This window comes from Notamacropus eugenii, chromosome 6 (assembly GCF_028372415.1).
Source record: "Notamacropus eugenii isolate mMacEug1 chromosome 6, mMacEug1.pri_v2, whole genome shotgun sequence".
Taxonomy (NCBI): domain Eukaryota; kingdom Metazoa; phylum Chordata; class Mammalia; order Diprotodontia; family Macropodidae; genus Notamacropus; species Notamacropus eugenii.
In genome coordinates, this window is record NC_092877.1 from 312,210,923 (window position 1) to 312,235,432 (window position 24,510).

At 36.9% G+C, this 24,510-nt stretch overlaps 2 protein-coding genes across 8 annotated transcripts in view; both read left to right on the forward strand.

The window, feature by feature from the left end:
• SPAG16 (sperm associated antigen 16) overlaps positions 1-24,510 on the forward strand; it is a 1,246,090-nt gene that overhangs the window by 1,091,073 nt on the left and 130,507 nt on the right. The gene's annotated exons all lie outside the window — the stretch shown is intronic.
• Positions 1-24,510, forward strand: part of LOC140509704 (fructose-1,6-bisphosphatase 1-like) — a 74,266-nt gene that overhangs the window by 8,673 nt on the left and 41,083 nt on the right. The gene's annotated exons all lie outside the window — the stretch shown is intronic.

Genomic DNA, 24,510 nt, shown 5'->3' on the forward strand with positions numbered 1-24,510 from the left:
GAAGCACATGATGAATCTATAGAACTGTGAGTTTGACTGGAGTATAGAGTATTTTCTGTATGCTCTTTCCTTTGTTGATCTTACCTACATCCATAATTTCATTACCTCTAGGTAAATAACTTCCCCCCCCCCCCAAATCTCTATGTCTATCCAGTCTCTACTATGAAGTCCAGACCCTTATAGGTATATACATTTCTGCCAAGCATCTTATTTTAAAATCAGCCTATGTGAAATCAAACAAACGTCTTGCTAATTCTTCCAAGAACAGAAATTTCTCAGTTTCTTTTAAATAATGCCAAATCCTTCCAGTAACCCAGATTTGCAAGCTTGGAGTCATCATCATCTCTTTATTCTCCTCTGCATATGCCTGTATCCAATCAGTTGCCAAGTCTTGTTGATTCTACCTTCACAATCCTTCTCACATTTGTCCCTTTCTCTCAACTCAGAAATACATAGCTACCACCCTAATTCAAGCCTTCATTACCTCTTGCTTCACCTATTGCAACAACCTCTAGTTTTCCCTTCCTATTTCAAGTTTTCCTCATTTCTAGGCTATCCTTTACACACCTCCCAGATTAATATCAAAATACAGTGTTGACTATGTCATTCCTCTTTTGATAAGCTCTAGTGGATTCCTATTGCCTATAGGTTCAAATAAAAATTCCTTTGTTTAGCATTTAAGCCCTTAACAATCTGGTTCCCACTTACCTTTCCAAACATATTAAACATAGCTCCCCTTCACTTTCTTTGCAGTCCAGCCAAGCTAGTCTTCTTGTCCTTCTTCACACATAACATTACTTCTCTTATCTTTGCCTTTGCTAAGACAAGACTGTACAAAATAATTATCTAGTGTGATCGATATTATTGATATTGAAAATTGCTTGCACACAATAATATTCACAAATGTTTCTAAGAAAAAGTCTGGAATACCATGGATCTTATGAATTCACCATGATCCCTCTATGGAACACTTTCTTGAATTATATACCATGAGTTTCTTCTTCTAAGTTCAATCATCTATGAAATAGCTTATTTTTGATTATTTGAGAATTACTGATATTCTAAATCACTGGTAAATACTTTGTTAGGTACATGAACATGGTGATTACTAAATTGATGCACCTGTTTTTGAAGACCCACCTGTTCCTAATCATATACGTGCTTGGATGTAAGTTTCTCTGTTATCCAGGCAATACTAAAAAGGGGAGGGGGAGGATCATGAATGTTACTTTCCCTCTCTCTTCTTGCTTATTAACCAATGAAAATAAATTTTGTGAAGTTTTGGTGTCTACTGTCACCTTTCTAGTCTGTTTTTGTTAGAAATCTTAATCTGAATTTTGACCTTGAATGGCTCCTGGATCAATATGAATCCCAAATAAATGCAAGGGTAGGCATTCTATTCTTCAGATTTCATTTCTCATATCTTTTCTATGAAGAGACCCTATCAGTTTCTCTTTCAGACACTTATGAGGGAAGACATCATGAAGTGAAGTGTATTTAGTAAATGTTCACATTTATAATTATATTTGCCACATATACATTCTTAAAGAATGAAGTTTCCCACTAAAAGGAATCCATTGATTTAATCTCTTAAAAGGTGGAGAGATGACATCTATATACCCATGTAACCCTTATACAGACATCTGAGGTCTTAGTTTTACTGGTAAATTCATTCAGCGTCCAATTTATTAAGTGCCTATACTGTGAAAAGTGTAAACTGTATGCTAAGTTCTGGGAGAGAAGGAAAGATAGCTGTCATGGTTCCTGTCTTCACAGATTCCAGCAGGTATTATACAACACATAACTTGCAATATTATACAATTAACTATAATATAGAATAGAATAGTTAACAGCATTTCACATGGTAAAGTTGAGGTAAGCATGGTGATGTTCATGATACATGCAACACAGGCAATGCTGCAGAAAACTTGTACAAAGGAAAGTGCCTAGTCCAGATTAGAGTATAAAGTATATATAAAAGGGAATAGAGTGAGAAATGGCTGGAAAATTAGAAAGATGCCGGGTTAAGGATATGGGACTTTTCCAGTAGGCAATAGGAAACCATTGAAGTTGTTGGAGTAGAAGGTTGTACAATCAGATCTCTGGATAATGGAGATTAATCTGAAAGCAGTGAGAAACTACATTGGAAAGGGAGAGATTTTAGAGGAGTAGAGACTAGTTATAATGAATTTGATGTAAAGTTTGGGAAATTCTATTTTGGACATGTTAGTCAGGAAGATCATTCAGAACATCTAACTGGGGACAGTGACTACTTAAGTAGAGTCTACATGTTGACAACTTTAAAAGAAAATTTCCAATGAAGGAACAGAAGAGAAACCTGAGATGATAGCTGAATGGACAAGAAGGCTCCTGTGAAAGTATCTCTAAGCATCTTATTAAGTGGATAGAAAATAGTTGGGGAAGGAAAGATTGACTATGTACGAAAGCAAGGTAATGGCACCTAGACAAAAGTCCTGAATGAGGTGTTAATTACCCCTACCTATAAACATCACCAGTCATTCTATTATTTAACCAAAAACAGAAAAATAGACATTGGAACTAGATTCAGTGAGGCTAGTAGTACTGACTCAACATGTTTAGAAGCAAAACATTTACATTTGTCAAGGCTAAAATAATTTCCATAGTAGACAATGATAAAAGGGGGAGGGCAGAACTCAGTCCTTTACATGGCCTTAATATGTGAATCATCTTCTTTGACAGGAAAATTATATTTAATGAGGGGATTCACAAATTTTGCTAATTATAAATCTGATAAATCCCAAATTAAAATGACGTGCTGAATTCTTCCAAAGTAGTTGGGTGTCAGTAGTTTTTAGAGATATGTTAACCACCAGTTACACATTTCAGGTCTATTTGGCAAAATTCATGAACATTGCCAAGGTATACCCAGGCTCCATGGTGCATGCTAGATAGATGGCTAAGAAAGAGTCTATTATTTGGTAGTTTTAGATATTATTACGCAAATGGTCATAGAAGGAATCCATTTCTCACTGGGTGAAGCTTGTCCATCTGCAAGATAATTCTGGTCCTGATAGACTTGTAAGAAACTACACAAGGTCCTGAATACATGATTTGGCTCAGGTTAGCCCCAGAATAAATTAACCCTTCGGTGGTCAGGAGCCAAGATGTGTGCATTCATTAGGTATGGCAAATTGTCATGGTGTGCTCCCTTGGATTCTGGAAAGCTGGCCATCTGTACTAGTAATGTTCTCTCTCGAGACTTTTAAAATACATGACATCTCTATGAATCCCATAGCAATAATGAGGGTTTTTTTAATGCTCAAAGTCATTTGTTTTAGCCTAAAACTTAGAAAGTATACATTCAGTTTTTACAAGTCTATTATCTACTATAGATAAGTCATATTCCAGGTGTGTTCTATCTGCTTTTTCTTGCTATTTTTAAGATAGATAGTCTTAGACATGTTATTTACATGGAGTCATGTTCTATTCCAGTCTGGGTAATTGCTACTAAAAAAAAGTGAGACACTGAGGCAAACAGGCAAATATCTTTATAATTCAAGCAAGAAACCTGGGTTAGGGTCAATCCTAGCCTCAGTAATATTGGGGCATCGGGTGGTAATGGTAATATCCTCTCAACCAAGGTTAGAAACCAGAGCTTAGATCACCTTCCCTCCATTTATCATTCCTTTCTTCCCTACAACCACCCTTCAAAAGAGGAAGGAACTGGGGAGTGTGAAAAAGGAAAAAAATGAATAAAAGGATGAAGATTGATCTTAATCCTACCATAGAAATTTACATCTTGTTGTTTTTGTTTGTTTTTGAATAGAGCAACCTGGAGATGGGTTACACAGTTGTAGTGCTCTGGGTTTAAATATAATACATCCCAACTCTCTGCTTCACACATGGGGAAAATTTGACCCTGAAAACATGAAGTAAATTGCCCAAGGTCACAAGAATAATAAAGTCTATAAAATAAACATCTGATGAGTAGAAGAACTTTCTAAGAGGAAAAAGGGAGTGGAAATTGAATGCTCTGTATACAAGATAAAACAAGAATCAATAAAAACAGAACACGAATCTCTACTGCATGTTAGACACCAAAGTATGAACGTGAAAGAGCAGGAGTGATTTGGAATAATCTTTATATGCAATGGTTTTGCAAAATGAAAAAGTTTCATTTTCAAAGTTTCAAAGTTGTTTCTTGATTTTCTAAATCAGTGGCATTTGCTTTCTATCCCAAAGACAGAAGGTTGAAAGAGAATTTGATGAATGAAGAAATCATTCTAGTAGCTAGTGCCCCTTCTTCCAAAGGATAGAACCATCTTAGCTACCTCCAACAATGATTTTGGAAAATAACAGTTACTTAATGAGTTCTCTTTGAGATACTTTGCCCTCACCTTCATACAGCCCATAGACTGATGAAGAAACTAGAGTAAGTTTTGAAGTCATAGCCGAGGAAATTCATTGTCACATTACACAGCAGTAATAATCAGTGATAAAACTTTCAGTCCCAACTTATTAATAAGCAATGCATGTTCCCTTTATAATGGTGCTTTAAAAAATAGAAATTCATTTTAGAAGTTGATCAAGAGATCAAATTTAGCAGTTTACTTGAAAAATGTGAAAAAGAGAAGGATCATGCTCCTCCTCCTTCAAAAGCCCTTGTGCCACACAGATGAATCCTTTGCTTCAATCACACAGTGTCAGGGATTCTGAAAATGTTTTTTCTTTCATGGACCCCTTTGGCAATTTAAAACCCCTTCTTAGAATAATGTTTTTAAATATATAAAATAATGAATAGGAAAGTAAATCTTCTTGAAAATTAAAATGTATCCTTTGTATTTTCAAGTTCATTGATCCCTTGAAATCTATCCGTGGACTCCTAGGTTAAGAAATCCTGAAATAGAAGCTAAGTAAGAGTTAAACAGAGAATCATCCCCATGAAGTGTGGGATGCTGACTTTGCTAACAGTATAGTTTAGGTTTCTTAACACCATAATCTTTTTTTCCCTTTACTCTGGGATTTTTCCAGTTGCAAAAAGTGCATCATAAATGCTAGCAACAAAGGAAGATTGTTACAAGTACACTGCAAAAACTAAATATGAGGAAGTGGTGAAGCTGGATATTGAAAGTAACTTGAAAATATGAGGGTTATTTGTATCTCCTTCTCTCCCTCCTCCCCCAATCAAATATACTCATACATATTTTATTGGCAAAGAGCAAAGACATTAAGGTTTGCTGCCTGGATCTGGGCAACTCAAGAAATTTAAATAGCAATTTGGTTTGAAAGTGGTTGGTTGTAGTAAGTTTCTGGGTATGCATGCAGAAACAACATGAGAATTTCAACTAATGAGCTTTACTAATTCTTTCCTTCCAATAACCATATAACTGTATGTACTAACACACCTGCGAGGATGTTTCATGAAAGTTACTTTATGGAGCTTCACAGTGAATGCAAGTAGAAAGGTGTTGCCAAATAATAAAATATACACTTAAAATGATGAGGCCATTCAGATGTTGGCCGTAGACTAAAAGATTTTGTACATTTCTAAATACTGTGCTGTAAAAATAAACCTATGATAAAAAAAATAATCCAAACTTAGAAAACAACTTAGTATAATAGAACTGGAGCTTTAGGGCTGTAAGGAGCCTAATCTAATCCAACCCCTTAATTTTACAGAGGAAGAAAATGAATGTGTTAAAGGATTGTCCCAGAGTTACACAGATTGTCAGTAGCAAAGCTGTGAAAACACATGAGACAGTTTGATTAAATACTGACACTTATATTTATTAAATCTGACATACTCAGCCTCTCTGAGACTGTTTCCTCCCCAGGAGTACTACATATAACATGATCTACTTTAAAGGCTCTTGTGAAGAATTATTCAGTTGTTTTCAAACACGTAAAATTCTTTGGGACCCCTTCTGGGGTTTCCTTGGCAAAGATACTCCAGTGGTTTGCCAGTTCTTTCTCCAGCTCATTTTACAGATGAGGAAACTGAGGAAAACAGGATAAAGTGAATTGCCCAGGCTTACACAGCTAGTAAGTACCTGAGGCCAGATTTGAACTCTTGAAGATGAGTGTTCCTGATTCCAGGTCTAGAGTTCTTTCCACTATACCACATAGCTGCCCATTGTGAAGTATGTCGTAAACATTGGTGTGCAATAGAAATATGAAATAATGTTATTACAGTCCTTAATATTACTATTAGTCAATCAACAAGCATTGGTTAAGCACCTATTATGTGTCAAACACTCTGCTAAATACTGAGGATACAAACACAAAAGTGACACTGTGCCTGTCCTTAGGGAGTTTACATTGTACAGAGAGAATACGATGCATTCACAGATGAGATGTAAAAGAGCCACAAATAAGGGAGAATAACATGGGGGCAGAAGTCAGATCATGCTTCCTAAAGGAGGTTGCACTTGAGCTGAGATTTAAAAAAGGCTAAGTCCTTCAAGAGGTAAAGGTGAGGAGGGAGAGTCTCCTAGACAGGAGGAGCAGTCCATGCAAAGGCATGGAAGTGGAAGATGGAGCAACATAAAGGTCAATCTAGCTGGGATGTAGAGTATGCGATGAGGAGTAACAGGTGATTAGTCAAGGAGCATAAGCTGGAGTCAGATTGTGAAAGGCTTTAAATGCCAAAAAAAAAAAAAGAGCTTCTTAAAAAGCCAGTGGATCCTTTTGGGGTGAGAGAAGGGAAAAAATCATTTAAGTGCCTGCCATGTGCCAGTTACTGTACTAGGCACTTTATAAATATTATCTCATTTGCTTCTTACAACCACCCTGGGAAGGTGTCATTATTTTCCTCATTTTACAGATGAGGAAACTGAGGTAGAGCATACCCAGAGTCATGCAACTAAAAAGTGTTAGAGGATGAATTTGAACTCAACTCCTCCTTACTCCAAGCCTTATTAAGAAGAAAAGTGGCACTGTCACATCAAGGCTCTAGTAATAGCAATTTTGGAGCCAAGAGAGAATAGATATGAAAACATGATGAGAAGTAAAATCAATAAGACTTAGCAAGTGTTAGGGAATGGGATTGGAGATAGGATTAGTGAGAGTGAAGAATGAGGATAACTCTGGAATTGTGAGCTTGGATGACTTGAAGAATGATGGTTGTCTTGACAGAAATATAAAAATTGGAAGGAGTCTTGGAGGGAAATAATGACATTAAGTTTGAGGTGCCTATGGAACATCCAGGTAGAGACATCTAGTGCGTATTTGGAGGTGCAGGGCTGGAACACCCAAGGGAGACGAAGGCTGAAGATGTAGATTTGGAGTCTTTTACAGATATGGTACTTGAAACTGTGGGAGCTAGACCTGATTTCAGGTCCTGATTCTACCACATAATTATTCCCAACGTTTCACTTCCCTTATTGGAAGATACATACAACAATGCCACCTGACTCATGATGTGTTCCAAAATACCATAAAGCACTATCTATCTCCACACAGAGAGACACACATCTATGCGTGTGTGTGTGTGTGTGTGTGCATAAATGTGTGTGTGTTAGACAGGTGCTCCTCAGCTCTTCGCTCTGAGTTCAGGCAGACTTCTGAAGGGTGACAGTGGAAACCACAGATAAGGGGGTGGGGGGTCATATTACTTTGTTCTCAAAGCATCCACCTTTTCTCTATTGTCTTGTGGTGGTGGGTGAGATGGGGGGATGAGAAAGCATCCATCTTTGAGAAGCACCCCCAGCATTCCATCTTTCGTTTATGTTTCGTTACAGCAATGGAAGACAGGGTGGGGGCATGCATCCTCATTCCTGCAAATCTGCGCTTACTGACCATACTTGTTTGATTTGTAGAGAAGCAGACAAAGACAACATGCTAAAAATGAGTTCATAAGTTTACATTAACTTGGGTTATATCACAATGTGTTAGCATAGAGCAGGTGCACTGTGGTGTTTACAGGTAAAACTGAAATGATTGTATTATCTATGGTTATATAATGATGCGCAAGTGCAATGAGCCTGTTTACAAGTCATGGTCCTGGGAACCTGAATCTTTAAAAAAAAAGTCCATATCACATACACTACCCCACCAGGATCCTGGCCTGGCTGTCTATATCAAATTGGATCCATGCCACCTTGTATACAGCATATGACAGCTAGGTAATGCAGTGGATAGAGCATTGAGTTCAGAATCAGGAAGATTTCTTTTCATGAGTTTAAATCTGGCCTCGGATACTTGTTAGCTGTGTGACCCTGTTTGCCTCAGTTCCTCATATGTCAAATGAACTGGAGAAAAAAAAAATGGCAAACTACTCCAGTATCTTTGCTATGAAAATCCCAAATGGGGTCACAGAGTTAGACACTATTGAAGCAATGAAACACACATACATATACACACACATGCACACATTCACACACAAATATTTGTATATAAATTAAAGACTAAATTATTATTATTATTAAATACAAAGTTCTCTGATGTCTCATCAGTGTATAGAGTTATTCTTGAGTTTTCAAAGGCTATGGCTGTAGATCATATGCTCGGTACCTAACTAAATGGTTTCAGTGTGGGCAAGTAATTGACCAGACCCAGCTAAGTTTACAAAGGCATTCTGGCAAAAGTTGGTCACCCAGTGAGAATTTTCTTTTCTTTTATATTTTTACCATAGCAACCCAAGATGGTCTACTAAGATGTGGAGAGATTTGCTCAGTGATGAAGTGTTAAATCATTTTTCCTCTATTGGCATAAGAAGAATATGAGGAAGGCAACCAAGATAATTACTTAACTAGTTACATAATGTAAAATGTATAGAATAGAATGAAAAACTAGTTCGGTTAGAAATTAACTAAATATGATCTTGTTTTCTTAAGAAACAGAAATTGCCTACACCATTTGCAAGAAGTAGGGAGGAATAACCATTTTAATGTGGATTTAGCCAATGCTTTGCCCACATAGGTTCCAGGTTCAGGGGACCAGAACTGGGACCAAAAATCAGCACAGGTACCATCAGACAGTGAAAGATAATGCTTCTAGGAAAATGTCTTCCAAGAGATAACATCTGTTAAACTGTCCTTTCAGAGTGAAAGGCCCTTGTTATTTCAAAGGAGTGGTTCCTTAGCCTTTGACAAGATTATTGGGGGAGAGAGAGAGACAGAGAGAGAGAAAGAGACAGAGAGACAGAGAGACGAGAGAGAGAGAGAGAGAGAGAGAGAGAGAGAGAGAGAGAGAGAGAGAGGAGAGAGAGAGAGTGAGTTCTATCTCTAGCAGCCTATTACAGTGAATACCTAGGGTCAGTTTATGTTACACAAATATTTTCTTTTATCCACCAGAAACTTTTCTCATTTCATTCCCTTGAATTCTCATATGATACAACTGAGTAATTAAGGACTCCCACTGATCTCCCTCACATTCAGTATTTAATATACTTTTTCTCAAATTAAATAACTAATCTTTTTCATCTCACTTCACTTTATTGCCTCTACTTCCATGTGCCTTTAATTATTCGTATTACTCCTCTCTGGGCCTTTTATTTTTGTTTCAAATATAACCTTTCCAAGATGAGCTCATGAAATCTGAATGCAAGATTTAAGGTGATGACCGCTATCAATTTGTGTAACAATGTCATTGTAATATTTTCTGTATTATTCAGTGTTTTAATGGCTCCCAGCATCAGACTCAGGTCGTTGTGGGACATTATTTTTTTCTTTTCCCACTACTGAGCATTGACCAAGCATCTTTATTGAGCTTCTTGCAATGACACCAGGATCATTTTCCTAAGAGGTTCATGCTAATTCAGAATCCATCCGTGTGCACTAATAATTTAATTAAATTAAATCTATAATCAGACTCAGTATTAACATCATGAATTGAACAATTCAGAGTCACATAGTTATATCTCTTCCAGTTTTCTCTGCAATTTGGTTACCAGTTCACAGTTTTACTGTGTGATAGGCATTTCACTTGAAAATTAATGAAGGATATATTTTTAAAAAGCCTATGAGGCAAGCCACTCTTTCAACTTCTAGGGATGCAAATACGAAATTAAAGAGAGTTCCTAACTTCAGTTATATTCTAATAGGGAAAAACAACCCATATGGAGGAGTGGTAGCAAGGGAGGGATATTCTGGTTTAGAAAGTTTTAGGGATAGTAAATGGGTCCATAAGGGAGTAGACTGACATACCCTGCCCAGGAGCAATAACAGAGCTTATTTGATTATGATTGCAAAACTGGAAGGGGAAGGGAAAAAGGTTCGATGACAACTGGAAAGGAGTGAAATGAAGTGACTGCAGCTGGCCTAAATAAATGGAGTGGACAATTAATGCTACCACCAAGGAAGATAGGAAGGACTCCCAGGTGGGAGTTTCAGAGATCAAGGAATTAAGTCCTCTCTGGTTTCTGATCCAAACTACATATGTACTGGAAAGGATATGGCCAGGGAGTAAAGTGTATTGTTGTTAAATTGTGTCCAACTCTTCATGACTCCATTTGTGGTTTTCTTTGCAAAGATACTGGAATAGTTTGCCATTTTCTTCTGCAGTTCATTTTATAGATGAGGAAACTGAGTCAAGCAGGGTTAAGTGACTTAGTAAGTATCTGAGGCTGGAATAGAATTCAGGTCTTCCTGGCACCTGGCCTGGTGCTCCATCCACTGAACCACCCTGTTGCTCTCTGCTTATCTTTGTTCTTCAGTAACACAGTCATGTTGAGCTTTTTGTTTTCTTGGCAAAGATACTGAAGTGGCTTTCTATTTCTGTCCCCAGTAGATTAAGGAAAACAGAAGTTAAGTGACTTGCTACTAGTAAGGTTTGTGTGTGTTCGTCCTTCGTTGCTGGAGAAGACCATGCCATCAGAGAAATAATGACATCACTTGCACTTGACTTTGTTTTGAGTGAGGGAGGGCTGTGCAGGTCACCAGCCTCACTTCTCCTCCAGAGCCATCTGAATCCAGTGACCAGATATTCATCAGGATGACTGGAGATGACCCAGGATGAGGCAATTGGGATTAAGTGACTTGCCCAAGGTCACACAGCTAGTGAGTGTCAAGTGTCTGGGTGAGATTTGAACTCAAGTCCTCCTGACTCCTGCACTGACACTCTATCCACTGCACCACCTAGCTACCCCACTAGTAAGGTTATACCACTAGTAAATGTCTGAGCCCAGTTTTGAATTCAGGTCTTTATGACCCTAGACCTAGTGCTCTATCCACTGAACCACCTAGATACTTCCTATAAAGTATATATGAGAAGAAGTGTGTGTGTGTGTGTGTGTGTGTGTATACATATATATGTGTGTGTGTATACATATATATATATATATTTCAGAAAATAGATACTGATATTCTCTTATCAATATTCAGATATGAGCATTTGCATCAATTATTTTTGGAAATATACTTCCATGGAAATGAAATAGTTTAGTCTGTGTACTCTCTATAGGTGTTAGGAATGATTTCCTGTTCTTTTAGCTAGGCCAAACATGATCAATTCAGGCTGTTTTTAGTTCATATTGAAACCACCAGATGGATCCCCTTCCCCCGACAAATTAGCTGCATCATCAATGAAGATTTTCCTTTAAAATAAAAGTGGTAAAAACTTTCAGTAGTACCAGTATCCATGACAACTTAGTAGACTTACCATTTCAGCAATAAAATTACATCTACTGGGTCTAAGTTGTCTCTTATGTTGATCAGGTTAAAAGCTAGACAACCTCACAAAGTTTTGCAAGATAAGTAAACTAGGCTATCTTAATATTTAATTAAAATATGCTACTTGTATTCCATGTCCATATTTTTCTATTTCACCTTTATCTAATTCATATTCTATCTGTTCTGAATCATACTTAACCATACTTAAATACTATATTTTATGCACATGGATATAAACAAGAGATCTCACATATAAAATGGCATGTACTCCGTGTATTTTGCCTTGAAATTCATGTCAATCCATGGGTAGTGATAGAACTCATGCTTTATGTTTAAGTTACATTTGAGCTTTTAAAAGGTTTCTAATACCAGCATTTATTCAGCTACGTCTATGTTACTTTTTTTGTAAGATTTGTAATTTCACTATTGTGTCAAACTCCAAGTAGGGGGGGGGAAATACCAAAAACCTCCAACTGCTGTAGATCAGCATATGTTGCACTGGACAATTTGGGCTTAGAAAATTGTCTGGAGGTACTGAAAGACAGATAGAATTTCCCAGGGCCACACATCCACTGTGTATCAGTGCAGGACTTGAACTTGGATCTTCTTAGCTTACTATATTACTCTGCCTTCTACAGAATTGCCACCTTCTGGCAATTAAATTTTTAACAGCAAAGTGATATTGAAAGGACTTCCTCCATTAACACAGCATTATTTTAAATCTTTAAATTTACACATAAAATAGTAACAATTTCATTCTGTAATAACAACCTAGTGGAGAAACACCATCTACCATAGAAGGCATTTGAAGTATGAGTATAATTGAAGTATGAGTATAAAATAAAGGTAAAGAGTATAGAGTAAGGGTATAGAGTAAAAAGGGTCAGGGATTCAAATCCACTTAGTAGATGGGTATCCTTAGATAAGTCACTTCAGATCTTAGAGGTAAAAGGGACCTGGGTGGTTCTCTCAACCAATTCATTATTTTAGAAAGGAGGAAACTAAGTCCTGGAAAGCTTACATGAATTGCCCAGTGTCATACGAGGAGCCAGGATTCAAACCACAAGTCCCTGACTCCAAATGTAGGGCTTTTTCCAATATACCATGCCATCTCTTTCAGTGAACCTCAGTTTCCTCATCTGTAAAAAGGGGATAATAAAACTTGTACTGCCCATTTCACAGGGTTGTATGAGGATCAATTAAGACAATGTATATAGAGCATTATAGCACCTTATCCACCTTAAAACAATATGTAAATGCTAGCAATTATTATAAGCTGATCGTCAAAACAAAGCAGAAATTTGCATGGTATTCCAGTTAACTTGAGATCTTTTAGAAATTCAGTGTAGGGAATTCATGTGAAATAGATGTAAACACACACACACATACTGGTGTGTGTGTGTGTGTGTGTCTGTGTGTGTCTGTGTGTTTTATGCCTAAATTATATACATGGGCTACATAGATTGTAACTCCTGGGTTTGAGTTATGTGAACAGTCTTTAACATTGCAGAGTATGAATCAGGTCTGTGTAGTCTACTGCAAAATACGCTGGATTTGGATCCAGAGTAACTATATGCTAACACTAGCTCTGTGACCTTTAACTAGTTACCTAACTTCTTTGTGTCTCATCTTTTCCTACCCATAAAATATGTATGACAAAAGGTGTCGTACCCATCTTAAAGGAGCTAACAAAGATCAAATGAAATGATATATGTGTAGAAATGGTTGTCAGATTATAAAGAACCTTTCAAATACCAAACCTCTTGTCACTGGACTCAAAGATGACATGACATATTGTCGTGATAAAGGGGAGAGACTGTGAGGTTCAGTTGAAGGAATTAGCATTATTGAGTCTGAGTAATATAGTAAATGGTGAAACATTTTTCTATTATTTCAGGTAAAATTATACTTTATAAGCAAAAAGCCTATAATAATTTTCATTATCTGTTCCAAGAATCAAAAAGATAGTGACATTTATGGCAATAATTAAAATAATATCCTACAACCAATTAATTCTGTATACTATTATATGTATACCTTATCTTTATATTCTGTTCTTTCTCTTGAATACTGTTACTCTAGAATATTTGTATATGTCCAGCTTAAATCCACAACTCATTAAGAAACCACATTCTAGCCTTCCTGGTATGTGGGAAATCTCATACATTTATGTGGTCCCTGTACCTTTTATCTGTAGGTACAAATGTTCATGTCTTGGGGCTCCAGCAAGTAAATAGTTGTGTGTCTGGCAGTTAGGTGTTGCCTTGTCCTCTGAAAAAAAAAAAGGATTGTTTCTTGACATGAGTGCTATTAAAGCAGGATTGCTTTCTTTATCTGCCTCTTCTTGGTTTATGCACCACCTATATTCAAAAGTAAGAATGTGACACCCATACAGTTAAACACAGTTTTTTCTGTTGCCTCTTAATGATCGGCTGGGTGTTTTTATCCAAAATACAAGGAATACGTAATCACCATCGTGATCATCATCACCATCAAGTATTTTAAGATTTATAGAGTGACTCATTTATTATGTCATTTAATCCTCACAATGAGCCTGGGAAGTAGGTGCTATAGATGAATAAAATGAGTCAAACAGAGGTTAAATGACTTGCCCAGGGCCACACAGCTAGTAAGTGTCTGAGGCTGGATTGAAACATAAGTCCTTGTTCCTGATTTAATGTCCAGCACTCTATCCACTATATAACTAACTTCCTCTGTATGTTAAAAGAAACATGGCCATACTGGATGGAGTCTGGACTTGGGGTTCATATTCTGCCCCAGATGTTACTCAGCAAGTCCTCTAACTTCTCAGTCTCAGTTTCCTCACACATAAAATGTGAATTATACAAGCATATACCTCACAGGCTTATTGAGAAGATCAAGTCAGATAATGTAGCTAATTTGCTTTGTAAATCTTAAAAATGCCATTTAAGTATGAGCTAATCAGAGATAGGAAGTAACTTGACTAAAAGCTGATAGTGACAGGTTGAAACTAGAAGCCAAGTTTCCAGACTCTTATTTCAGTATTCATTCCACTCTCCCATACAACCCTGACCCACATATGCTGCATATACTTATCCTGGAATAAATGAAATGAGACCATCAAAAAAAGTTTAGTGAGGTTTCTGAGTCGGCTTTGGCCATTCTCTTCTTCCCACGCCCCACCCCCCACACCCCCTACCCTTGTCCTGCTTTCTGGTCATTTATATATCTAAAGGAATAGTAGCCCAGGGAAAAGGCATGGATGGGATTTGATGTAAGACTCAAAATCATTCAATAGTAATGTCCTTTAGCTGACACACCTTTCAAATATCAGTGGAAAAGAAAAGGATGAAATAGATCAAGTGAGATTTGGGAGTATCTTTTGCTTTATCTGCACTTGCCTCTCTTTTATCATAGAACTCATAGACCACTCTCTAAAACATTGTCATTTTTTCTAAAATCATTCCAACATCAATTATCTGGGTAATTGGGTTTTTTAAAAAGTAACTTTCCATTCCAATTTGTGAATCCCAATGTCTTAATCAATGCCTCCATGGGCAAATAATTGTGAGGTTTTGGTATAAAGAAAAGCAGTACACTGAAAGGTTGCTGCTAAGGACAACATGGCAGCATTTCACTTACAAAGACAACTCATGGCAAATTCTATGTGAGTCAGCTTAGTGGAGATTGCTATTCTTTAGCTGCCAGGTGAAAAAATTTCTGATTCCTCAACAAATAAGATGGAGATCTGCCATTATTAACTACTGAGAAGAAATATTTATTGAATATTATGTGTATCTTTCCTACCACTGGTTATTAACCATCAGTTGTTTTTGTCACTGGGTTGTTCTTCACGGTTTGGGAACTTGACAAAAAGACCTATATTATGAGAGTAAGTTAGACATTGCAGCCTTGAAATGATTTCTTCTTTCTAGACCCTAAAGTTTGAAGAAAGGGGGAGTATGAAAAATGATGCCTTGTATCAACTTCTGTGCTTTAAAAGGAGAACTGTGTGGAACAGTTTGTTTTATTTATTGTAACTTTTTCTCAGTTAACAAATATTTATTTCCTCTCCTACCAACTGAAAACAGAAGAAAACAAAACTTTCGTATTAGCAAATATGTTTAGTCAAACACAACAAATTCCTTCATTGGCCAAGTCCAAAAAAGTCTCATTTTATATCTTGAGCTTATCATCAATTTGTCACAACGTGGGTGGCACACTTTATCACTGAACTACAATTATGGCTAGTCATTGAGCTGATCAGAGCTCTTAAGTGCTCTTTTAAATTCATTTTTCCATGGTTTTTGATATTTTTTCCATGTTGAACATTTTTCTCAGGCACCCATGAATATAGTGAGTAATAAACTGCCTTTCTTTTTTTGAGTAACTTCTCAAGTGTTTGGAGTGTTACTGATATAACGATTACCCACACTAACTTTCTCTTACTGTTGACTTTCACGCACCCTTCTCAGTTACATGTTACATTTTGAATCTGATTTTATCCATAAAAGCCCCTTCAGCAGCCGTGCCTGCCAAATTTAATAGGATGTGCAAGTAGGTAGCCTTTCCTCCAAAGATGAACTTTGATTTTTAGTTAATATTTCATTAATTTATTGTCTGAATTCTATCTAAAAGTAGGATTTATTATTCATTTTATAGTTTGAATGACTATTAATGTTTTTCATTATACTAAAAAGAATTTCTCCAAAATGGTTATTATGAGGGGAACTGGCCCCCAAATTTCTCATTGTAAATCAACAACAGACTTTGTTGAGCTAGTCACTACCATAATGCAAAATATCTGAGTGTCTGCTGCTGTCACTAGTAACTGTGGCTCCTAATGAATAAAAATGAATTCAAATTATTTCAGATAGAGATAAAGATATGAGGAGAGCAGAATCCAGAGGTCAAGAGAATAATGAAGGAAGCATGAGCCATATGATATCCATTTCCCCTATCAAGCAATCTATGAGTTCCAACTAGTCGTCTTTGTAGCACATGCTCCTGGCAATGGGAAGATCAAATGTTATTACATGGATTGTAGGAAAGTGGTAGTAAATGAGATAGGGATTATTGGGACTGAGTATCTGATTTTGACAGAGTTGAGTCCAAAATAGGCTATAGACTAGACAAAAACATTTTGTTACATAATGGATTCTTTAATCACTAGCAGAAGAATTAGGATGGTTGTAGTAGAGGGATGTGAAAAACCAATCTTCTGCTACTTTCCCTTCAGTACAGTATTTCAATTATTGATCTTCCCTCTTTCTTCTAGTATTTTCTCAGTTGTTTCAGACTACTTCTGCTCAAGATGATATGTTGTTCATTCTTCTTGGTCATTAATACAATATCTTAGGTTCAGTAAGATTCCATTATGGTCTGCCTCAATGCCTTTCTAGAAAAGAATCATTCTATTTCCTAAGGCCCATAGGATCATATCCCATAGGATGACAAATGGTTAAGACTTTCACAAGAGAGGGAGAGGACTGGTAAACTTCATGTCTTGTCTATATAATTTTTAATATATAGATATATTACTACATTATTTTAAAGGTACATTTTATTATCTTCAATGAACAAAATCAACTTTTTCTCCCTCCCACCATCCCCTGATATTGAAAAAAAAAAAACAAAACCTTGTAAAAATGTCTCATTCTGCAGCTCAAGTTCATCACCTCTCTGTCATTCTTCATTCTCCGTCCTCTATAATCATTGCTGATCATCGTATTGATAAGAGTCCTCATATTTGTCAAATTAACAGAAACGACTCAGAGCAAGAAGGCTATAAGATTGGCCTCCCCAATGAATGCCAAGAAACATTTTCCTTTAAACATCCTTTAAAAGCATGTTTCCTTTAACATGCTATGCTGGAAAGAGTGCTGTATTTTGGTATCAGACAACATGGGTTTAAATCCTTGCTCTTCCTCTTACTATCTGTGTACACTTGCATGAGTTACTTCCCTCTGAGTTAAACTGAGAGAGAGAGAGAGAGAGAGAGAGAGAGAGAGAGAGAGAGAGAGAGAGAGAGGTGGGGGGGGGCAGTCTTTCTCCTCTGATTTGCAATCAATCTACATCATCAGTTATCTGTTAACTTGGAGACATTTCAAATTCAGTGTATCCAAAAAGTACCCCCATCCCAGGTTTCTAACACTGGCATTGTCCTGAATCCCTCACTCTCACCACACCTATACAATCAGTTGCCAGGTATTACCATTCCTACCTCTACCACATCTCTCACCTCTGAGCCCTTCTCTCCACTCTCACAACTACTGCCTCGGTTCAAACTCCCATCACCTCTTGCCCAGATTATTGCAACAACTTTCTAACTGGTCTTCCTGATTCAGGTCTCTCAAAACTCCTGTCCATCTCACACAATGATAATCAAAGTAAATTTCTTTAAATGGAGATCTGATTCCTCTGCTCAATGAACTCTAACCACCTCTAATTGTTTTTAGGATGAGATAAAAACTCCTTTGTTTAGCTTTTAAAACCCTACGGAACATGGCCCTATCGTATCTTTTGGGCCTTCTTGAATATTACTCCCCTTATTATACTTAGTCATCCAGTCGAAGTAATCACTCTATTTCTTACATAGGACCCTCCTTGTTCCATTTCTATGCCATTGCTTGATTAAAAAAATCAAATCTAACTGAAAAGGAGTTGTACACTTCCTTGAAACAAAGCCTTCATGTTAAAGAATGAAAAATGCAATAAACTATTTGTGTAAAAGGGAGGTTTTATGTCAGATGTGGGGAAATAAGAGATTCTGTGCATCTGAACTGGTGAGATTGGAACAAACTCAAAAGGGAAGTCTGAGCTATGGCAGAGAATGAAGATATCAAGGAAAATCATCAGCTTATACAGCATCATGGAGAGGAGGACCCAGGCTGATGGAAGTCCCAAGAAAAGATGGTTCTTTCCTCCCTGATGCCTGTCCATTCATAAACACCACACTATAACCTGCTGTCTTGTTACCTAAATATTTCCACTGAACTGAATTCTGCCTCATCCATGAAGAGAGAGTCATTAACTAGTGAAAGATAAAAATGTAAGATTAGAAAGAGAGCTCAAATTCTGCCTAGGTGGTAGGGTATGAGTGATGGTGCCTGAACTCGGAACTTTTCATCTAAAACACATCTTCTAAAGGCAAAGGAAAGGGAACCAAGTAGACATAAGAATCCTTTTCATTATTCTTTAGGCTTAAAATTGAGCTAAGTATTGTAACAGTGTTTCACACACACACATTTATGTATTGTGTCCCCTTTTAGAATGTAAACTTTCTGTGAGGCAGGATTATCTCTTTTTTTAGACTTATAGCCTCAGTACCTACCATAGCACTAGGCATGTAGCGGGCATTTAATAAATACTTATTGATTGATTGGTTTTTAGTCGATGATCGAAGTAGATTATTTCAAAAAGTCTGTGCATCCAAGGACATGGTTTTTCTGACTGGAATATGTCTAGCATTATTCTAAACACTTTCTTACTTCTGAATAGGGTAATACAATCTATTGTATCAATTATGGGAATGCAAAAAGATTTGTAATTTCATCAGTTTAAGGAACTCTAGCCTATCTAGAACTTAAAAGTTTTAGGGTACTGCCTGAAGCATGGAAAAAGTCAAGATACTGACTTATCTGTCCAAATGGAATTTGGACCTGATCTTCCTTATTACAAACCCAGTACTGGATCCACGATGCCATACTATTAATAATAATAGATAAATTATTTTAATTAATATATTTAAGAAATTACTTCAAACTATGAAGGTGTGCATTCTAATCTTTATTCAGAGACAATACTTCTAATGTCATAAAATATTAATAATAATTCAAAATATAAGATGCAGATCAATAGATTACTTATTTTAATACTCAGTTCAATGAAAGTAAATTCACAAAATACCAACCAAAATTAAGTTCATTTACGGAAATAGTATTACAGACCCCATATTATTTCTCTTCTCCACCCCAGTGAGATCAGTGAATTTGTAAGAAGTCACTCATACTTCTCTTGTTTCTTCTTGAGATCAGCATGTCTGCTTCTCACAGTGTCAGACTATGGCCAAAATGTTTGTCTCTGCAAGACTATATAAAAAGAGGGACCCAAGAGTTTGGCCTTTTTCTTAACAACTGAACAACCTGTTAAATTAAAGTGGATACTTGCAGTGAAATTGAAAATATCTTCCCTTAAACTGTTTTCTTGGAACAAAAGCTGGATTTCTAGGCCTTCTTCAGTTATTCAGAAGTTTAGGCCTCTGCTTGTTTATTCTCTGTTACTATCTCTTTCATATTAGTGTAAGGGATTTTGCCCTTGTGAATGAGCACTACACGTACTGTTTGGTACTCTTCATGTAGCTTTTTCCTAATATTAAAAACCTGTCTTCTTTCATTTTTATTCCCCTTCTGTCTCTACTACACTGAAGGAGGAAAGATTTCTCTTGAAGGACATTTCCACACTTCTGCTGAGAATGTTGCTGGGTAATGGGGGTATCAAGTACCATTAAGAGAATGGTACTTCCCTTGTATATTAATTATATCACATTTTCATATAGTAGATTTCTTTTCAATGAAGCAAATATGTTTAAATAAGTCATGGTAACACTCTCATACCAACCTTTCAATGCAACAAACATTTATTAACCACTGACTGTGTTTTCCATTAATTCTAGCAGCTTCTTGGCTTGTCTCTCATAATCTGTTTGACTACTCTCCCTTCCCGGTGAGATATAGGTAAAACTGGGATAGCATTTTTTTTTCAAAAAAGATTCCTGACTTTTCCTTTGCAAACTGCAGGGTTGAGAAGGCAGTTGGCATTTTCAATTGTGCATTGTAAAGAATGAGTTGATTTCCAGGTCCCTGGGCACACTATGCCCTGCATATAAAAGGACAAAAAACTAAACAGTCCCTACCCTCATTTCTTGCTAGAGGAGGGAGCATGACAAAGCCAGAACGACAACTGACCCTGTCCTCAGAAGAGGTGTGTTCGAATTTTGCTGCTAGTGATTACTACCTCACTTAAGTCCCCAGGGCCTCAGTTACCTCCATTGTAAAAAGAGGGAGTGAGAGTGTAACTAACTCTTCTCTGAGATGCCTTACAGCTCCAGTCCTAAGATCCTAGTCTGCTGGTATCCTATCTCAACCCACAACTAAGTCATACTGCAAGTACTGGAATATAGCAGAGAAACCAGCAATGAAAAAATTGGTTTTCTGAGTTCCTATGCTGACTGCCCTTTCCTGTATTAAATCAAGAGTTTTTCTCCCACTAGGAAGTTAAGAAGCAGGTGTGTAGCACTTAATGAACTGCAACAACTCGGGTCTGTTGGTGTGGCAAATAGATTGTGATATTCATTTCCAATTAAAGTTCTTTTGCAAAGATCAATGAAGCAAATTTTCACAAATTGAATCACAGTAAACTAATAAACAAAATTCTCTCAGCCTGTTGATGGAAAATTATTATTTCCTTAACATTTAAAATCCTATCACATCATTCATTATAGGATTCAAGGTCTAGAAAGGAGCAAGTATTCATTTACTCATATTTTCAATTTTATTTTCCATTTTATTTTATAGATAAGAGAGAGAACATTACCATCAGTTAGAGCAGTTCCATGAAAGCAATTCACTCTTGATTTTTTTCCTTTGATCCATGACCATTAAAAAAAATACTAAATAGCATAGTTGTCCTAATGATGAAAAGGTGTGATCTTTGGCAAATTAGAAAAAAAATCAAGATAAAATAACCTTTAATTAATGAATTAACTATATGTATTTACATCAGGAACAAAAGAGTTTGTGGGTTAAGGAGTGAAGCATAGGCTTTTGCCTCTAGAAACACTGAGGTACTTCAGAAAAATTAAAATGTTAATTTGGCAAGCTTAAATGTCACCGGTGTGTTCATAGAATACACTAGTTGTGATATTCATTTTCAAGGGCCCTCTCACCTTTCACCTCCCCCTGAGATTTCTTTCAGAGTATTTCTCAAAATAACATCATGAATTTTAATTTTACTGTTATCTCAAAGTTTCCCAATGTCCCTAATAAACAGAGGATGGCTAAAATGCACTTCCCTGTGAAATAAAGGGCAATAGAGTCAGGACCATTTGCAAAAACAAAATATTTAGTGTTGAGATGAGATTAATTTTTTTTAAGGTTTCTGCCTCTAGAAAAATGTTTATAACTTACAAGTTTTCTTCAGCTGTGCCCAGCCCCTTTCCTTCCCCACTTCAGAATTCCTCCAGGGACAGTCTAGTAGTTCACTGGCCCATAGATCAGACTGAATGAACTGTGGCCCATTTCTAGGCAGAGGAATGTGATATCAGTCAGCCTCTCACCTGCTGAAGTATTATAGCAATAGGTCAGATTGACTTTGTAGGCTTTGTCAAATATGTTCCAACTCAAAAGAAAACCTGAAAAGCAAACCTGACAGCAAGCACTAACCTCCTTTCTTCCCTTCCAAAGGTCCCACTATTACCTGCAAATGCTTTTCCTCTACTCTTTTTTCCTCACCTCTTCCTTTTAGTTTGTTAACTTGACTGGAAAGAACCTCATGAAATAAACTACTCCCTATTAAGCTGATGACCCTTAAGTTTTTCTCCATCTCAGGGACACATGCATTTAAATAGAACAATGCCAAGACCCCAAAAGAATTAATCTTAAATATTTGAATTATCTTCCTGAAGCACAGGTGTAACTGCCATTTCCTGGGCAAGAAACTCCAGGTCCTCTGTTAGTTCTAGATTTAAAACACAGACTCTTCTAGAATTGAAAACCCTTCACAAACTAGCCCCTGCCTTTCTTTTCACACCAATCCAACATTATTTTCCTTCTTCCCACTCTGGCTCCCAGTCCAACTGCCTTGAATCTGGAATATTTCTCCCAACAGCTCATGCTTTCCTTTTGTAAACTCCCAGCTTCCATCAAAGCCCAGATTGAGCATCACAATGTAACAGAAAGCTTTTGCTCACCTCTCTAACTGCCAGACCTCTCCTCATGTCTTGGCGTTTACTCTGTATGTATTCCTTTTAGGAACTGTCCCTGTGAGCCTGTTAGCATAGGGTAGCCCCAGATAGGATAAGTCTGCCAAACCACTGCAGTCTCTGGCCTTCTCCATGATGACTTCATTTTATAGAGTTGCCCAAGGCACTGAGAGTTTAAGTGATGTGTTCTAGGCTGCATAGCTAGGCTGGATCTAAGGCAGAACCTGAATCCAAGTCTCCCCCATGCCCCCGAACTGTGGGTAGAGGCCATCCGCTACACTGCCTGTCCCTGTATTTTGTGTACACTTTCCTGTGTACATGTCTTGGCCCTTTTCCTCCTTCTGTGTTTGTATCCCCAGAGCCTAGCATCTAGAAATCTGATGAATGTTTAGTGAACTGAACTCAAAGGCATTGGTGGCATTGCAGGTTCCCCCAAAGGCTGCTGGGTGAGGGCTATACTGGGACTGCTCACAGCACATAGGCCTCAGTGCCATCTTAGTACTACCCATGTCTCATAGTAGATAGTTCATTTATCTTCCAATATGCTTAGCCTCAGCAAGGCAAATCCTGCCAGATAGAGTAACCTGCATTTTACTGTACCTGAGAAGAATGAGGGACAGAGGTGTCTACCTTCCCTGTTGATCAGCTTCCCAGACTGCTCACTAGAGGCAGCTAGGGAGATGGGGTGCTGGCCCTTGAATCAGGAAGGTATGAATTCAAATGTGACCTCAGGCGTTTACTAGCTGAGTGACCTTGAACATGTCACTTGGCCTTTATTTCTTTCAGTTTCCTCATCTGTAAAAATAGGGATAATAATAGTAGCACCTACCTCCTCAGAGTTATAAGGATCAAATGAAAGATTTATAAAGTGCATTGCAAACCATAAAGTGAGCTCTTGTGTTGTCTTCTCTGTCTCTGTCTCTGTCTCTCTGTCTCTGTCTCTCTCTCTCTCCCCCCCACCCATACACACACACATACACACACATCTATATATCTTAGCTGAAACTACCATTACCTATATATAAAAAATAGAATCTGAAATTAGTTTATTGGGTTAAGAAATTTTAAAAATATTAAAAGAAAAAATGTCTATGAACTTTCTGAAAGCTCACATCAATATTTTGGTATTTCTCAAGTATAAGCTTCCAATAAGAAATTAAATATCAAAGTAAAATAATATATTTTTGTTTAATTCTGAACTATGCTAATTTTCCTTAGTATAAGGTTAACCATGACTATATATATGCTCTTATGGATTTCAGATGTCTTCAATATTTTTTGTGTGTGCAATTAGGGTTAAGAATGGCATAGGGGCTTCATTCCTTCATTAATCAATCTGCTAGACCATTCAATCCATTCAGCTACATTGGTCAATTCAGTCAAATAAAATTTAAAAAATAAAAACAACTTCACCAATTCTATTATTCCATAAAAGTAACTTGTTTTTCTATTTGTTCTGTCACTTAGTTGAGCTAATAGTACCAGTACCTGGTGGACATATCTACTGTATTTTTGTTTTTAATGGGTTACTAAAATATTAAATTTTCATTTGTAAGCACCATGCATATATGCATGCACCCTTATACTCATTAGATTTTCCTTTTTTCTCTACATCTTGTATTCTTACCCATCTAAAGACACTTTGAATAGCAAGTATTGCTTTTTTCTCTAGAAGTCTTCAGAAAGGACCTCTTTATCCTAATGCTCATACCTTTGGAATTGATTTTCCTTCCAGATTTGACAAATTCTGAGGTTGTCAGGCTTCAGGGCACAGAGTGAAGGGCCCATCTGGTTTATCAGTCACTTGCTTGATTGATACAGAGAGAGAATCAGCAGGTTAAGCTGTAGATCATGGAAAAGAAATATCTGACAGTCAGTTAATTCTGTGACATCTCGGGAAATATCCCCACAGACTCTAGTTTCAAAACATCTTACAAATAAGAAATAAATAGATGA